Source organism: Lissotriton helveticus, chromosome 8 (assembly GCF_964261635.1).
Source record: "Lissotriton helveticus chromosome 8, aLisHel1.1, whole genome shotgun sequence".
Lineage (NCBI taxonomy): Eukaryota > Metazoa > Chordata > Amphibia > Caudata > Salamandridae > Lissotriton > Lissotriton helveticus.
This window is the reverse complement of record NC_136069.1, coordinates 253,518,718-253,523,567: the sequence shown is the minus strand read 5'-3', so window position 1 is coordinate 253,523,567 and position 4,850 is coordinate 253,518,718.

The following is a 4,850-nucleotide window of genomic DNA, read 5'->3' as shown; positions in this document are numbered from 1 at the left end:
GATTTGTGATCCACTGTTGCCTTATTCCTAATCTGTTTCAATAATATCATATATCTGAGTAGTTGCATTATGTAAACGATATTGGCTTGAACATATTTCCAGAAAAATATCAAGTATTGGATAGTGCTTTTTTTACCTATATACACTAGATTGAAATAAAAATGTGTGTGTGTGTGTGTGTGCGTGTGTGTGTGCGTGTTTGGATGAGAGGCTATACAGTTGGCCATATCTTTCATTGGACTAACAAAAATGGTATGTTCTGTTACTTATCAGCTTTCAAAGATTCATCAGACTTTCTCATCAACTGGCATTGCACTTATTGTTCAGGACGTAAAGTAGCAAACTTGTCAAATATGTGTTTCTCACAAATATTAAATATTGTTTTTTAGCCAAACCATGTGAATGAGAAAAATCCCACAGGGTATGTGAGAGCTGCATTTCTGTGCTGTGCTGAGACTAATCTTGCCATTTTCATTGGGTTGAGGGAGAGCGGTACGAAGCTATGCATGCATACACAAATGTTTGCCTGTGTTGGCACCTTAGCAAAAGTTTGACTATATTTGTTTCAAATGCAAAATTGACCGTAAAGCATATTATTATAAAACTATCAGGCCAGATTTGATCAACAAGCAAGGGCATGCAAATACCCTATTCTTCACTCACAGCAGTACAAGCTCTAACATACTTTCCCCTTCACCACCATGATAGCATTAATTTAAGTCATTAGTGTGTGTCATCGCAATGAACCATGTTTCCTTCCACAGTCAGTGAATTATGTACCAAAAAAGTGAATATTAACGTTAACTACAGTGCTTACAAATGGGAACAATGTGGTATCTTATCAGGGGCTAATGATCTCAGGAACACAGCACAGGGAGACACCCCCTCTGCCCAAATGAGCCTAGAGTATGGCAAATGAGACAGCAACCAGGCGGTGCTCTTCTAGCCCCTTCTCTCTGGTTGTCAAGGCTAACAGGCCCCTCTACCTTGAACACAGCTGTGTTCAATGCATCTACAACAAGCAGATCGCAACTCACAATTTAAACGACCTATCCAGACTAGGGGGAAAAATCAGTACATCCAATCACATTTCTGGTAGTTATTTGTCATGGATATTTCTCATTGTATTTTTTCTCCACAGCAATGCCAGGCATATAACAGGAACAACTTAATTGGTTAATGCACCCATCGCAGAAGTCTAAGCAACCTGCAAATCACAGGTTCACATCCTTGGATGAGACAACTGTAAAATTAGATAACTTGATAGAAGCACAGGAGATGCAGGCATACAAAATGTGGTGTTTATTTCTTCAAGTACAGCGAAAGGACCCCAGCCACAGCTATTCGTGTTCAAAACCTTCTCTCACTCCTCGGAGGGAGCTCGCCTCAGAACGTTCGCCACTGTGACATTCTACAGCATGTCACAGTGGCATGAACCACTACAAACACAGGGGAGGGGGTGAGTGGCAAGGTCAGGGTTCCCCCTACAACACAGGATACTACACATCCCCCTCCTTCACACAACAAAGAACATATCGAACATAAGGGAAGAGAATGCATAAGAATAATTATTTAGCAACGTAGTGTTCCAAATACCTCGGGCGGCAACCTTTCCTGTGACTTGTCCTGGGAAAGGGGTTGGCCTGTCCTGAACAACCCAGCTCAGGCATATCGCCCCTTCTCTGGGTTCTGCCCCTAGTGTGTTGTTGGTGGCAACCGTGGGAGCAGGGTACCTTACCACCCTCCCCAAATTCCAAATCTTCCCTTCTTGTGTCTTGACAGCATTCTTGAATAACTTTACAATCTTGGTACGCTCAGTGAACTCAGACCAATTTGCTCTGCCAATGGGTGCTTTTATTTTGACCAGATCTCCCACCTGGAATCTCACGTCTTTGACAGTATGTAGCCTGTCAAACCTGGTCTTCCTATCATTCATGGCTTTACGTTCTCTGTCTCACCACTGTGAGTCTTTAGAGTGCCCTGTCCAACATTTGTACCACTTCATCCACCCGGGTACTAACCTTGTGTTGGGTTTTCTGGCTTTAAGCAATTCGAAAGTTGTCATGCCAGTGGTTTGATGAGGGGTCAGCCTGTAGGCTTCCAGACGTTTCACGACCTCACCATTCCAACACAACCCACTAGCCTTCGCTAGTTGGCTTTCCTCCTTGATGGTCTTGTTGAATCGTTCGACAATCCCATTCGTCTCTGGGTGATAAAGTGCACACCGCTTGTGTTCGATCCCATTACGTCCTAAGAATTCTCTCATTTCTCTAGAGCAGAGTTGCACCCCTTTGTCCATCAATAAGCCACTTGGCAAACCTTCCCTGATGAATACTTCTAGTAGAAAGTCTATGACAGCCCTCGTGGTGATCTCTGACGCAAATTTTACTTCTGGCCACCTGGAGTAGAGATCTATGAGTACCAAGATGTAGGGTGTATGATGTTCCCCGGTCAAGGGACCGACAATGTCTAAAGCCACATTCACCCATGGACCCACAGGGAGAGGCCTAAACTGCATGGAAGGTGTGTGCTGTTTTGGAACCTTGTCACTGGCGGAGCTTGGCACACAGTCTCTTATCTCACTCTCAATTTCGAGATCTATGCTAGGCCACCAGTAGTCTAGCCGCTATCTTTGTTTGGTTTTCGTAATTCCCAAGTGCCCCTCATGGGCCAGGTTGACTAAAGTCTCTCTCAAGGTCTCGGGAGGGACCAACCTTGTGCCCTGAAAAGACAATCTTCTGTGAAGGACAGTTCATTTCTGACCACCACGAATGGTCTAAGAGACTCTTCCCGCTTGTCCTGGTCCATCCAACCACCCTTCCTCTTCTCACAAACTTTCTGTGAGAGCACGTCAGCTCTGAGCACTTCTTACAGCGTTCTTCTTCAATGGCTCCTTGAGTGATGACGCACATGATCTTCGCCAGCATCTCTTAACCTAATTCTCCTCCTCCACATCGACTGCTTCATCACGACCCTCACTCACCAGGTGAGAAAGGCAGTCAGCTGCAAGATTCCTCACTCTGTGTATGTATTCCACCTCAAACGTGTACTCTTGAAGGCTCACGACTCATCGTCTGATACTGATCTTCTGATGTGCCGCTAGTACTTCTTTCTCGATTGCCGAGTAATTGAACTCGGCCTTACGTAGCTAGCGTGATGCAAATGCTATTGTTTCTTGCCCTCTTTCTCCAACCTGCATCAGGACTACTCCCAATGCTTTTGAACTGGCGTCGGTGGTCAGCGCGGTCTTCCTGCCAGGTATAAAAGATTTGAGGTTCGGGTCTTCAGCTAACGCTTCTTTTGTATCTTCGAACTCCTTCTGGCACGCCACGCTCCAGTCGAATGTCACCGCTTTCCTGAGTAGGTTGCGTATGGCATATGTGCCTCCGGCGAAGTTCTGCACAAATTTGCTATAAGATTCCACCATCCCCATGAAAGATTTTATTTCATCTTTGCTTTTGGGTGGTGTGAGGTTGAAAATTGTGTTTTGAGGATCTGCTTTGGGGCGAATGCCCTCCGTTGTCAGTTTGTGGCCCAGAAACTCTATTTCAGCACAGCCAATCTTGCACTTTTATTTCATCACCGTGAGTCCTTGTTCTTTTAATCTTTCCAGAACCAGTCTTAGCCTGAGCTCATGTTGTATGCCATCCTCTCCGAAGATCAGCACGTCATCCTGGTAGCACACAACCACAGAGATGCCCTTAAGGAGGTGGCTCATTATCCTTTGGAAGACTGCTGCAGCAGACACTAGTCCAAATGGCATCCACTTGAATTTGTATGCCCCCATCAGCGTAATTAATTCTGTGAGTTCTTGTGAGTCAGGGTGGAGCCTGACTTGATAGTAGGCTGAGGTCAGATCCAGTGTGGTAAATACCTTTGCCCCTGCTAACGTGCTCAACATTTTTTAAATGTTCGGGAGGGGGTACTTATCAACTATGATTTCTTTGTTTAACGCTCTACGGTCAATGCATAAGCGCACTGCCCCATCCTCCTTCCTAGCTCCAAAAATGGGCGACAACCACTCAGTGGCTGCTACTGGGTCTATCACCTCCAACCTGCACAACTTCTCCAACTCCTCTCTCACAGCCTCCTGTATGGAAGTGGGCAGATTCCTAATTTTGGCTGGGACGGGCTTGGAATTTTCATTGAGTTTTATTCTGTGGGCACAGTTTTTGAGGCATCCTAATTTTGTCTGTGAAGACCTCCTTAAACTCTTCCTCTGTCCCCTCCAGGGTTTTCCCCACCTACTGTACCAATATCTGGGGATTCTTGTTGGGATTGAGGTACATGCCTAAGTCTTTTTGGGCCTGTCACCCCAGGATATTGTCGACCTTCTTTCACACATAAATCTTTGCAACCACCAACCTGTCCCTGTGGCCAACCGTGCCCCAGAAGTAACCCTTCATTTGTATGGGCTGTCAACCATAACCTCCCGGTCATACATCCATTCTCTGCAGCGTCAATTTACCTTTTGATATTTTCTCAAAATCTTCTGCGGATATAATTGTCAGTTTGGAACATGAGTCAAACATTGCTTTTATTTTTGTCTCTTCCACTGCTATAAAATCCTTAGGATTGCTCACTGACTCACTCTGAACCTGTAACACAATCTCATCACAGACACAGGTAGTGCCATCCCTGTTCTGTTTCCTGTAATTAGCATTGCTTCTGCAGCATCGTCTGAAGTGTCCCCTCCTTCCACACTTGCTGCATGTTGTTTTTAGGGCAGGGCACGCCCTGTCAATCGCCAAGTGCCCCTTTCTGCCACAACTGTAACAGTTTCCTTTGAAATTCCAACTCCCCTCAATCTCTTTCTGTTACTTTTAGCCCTTTGACTGTGAGCACGTTTT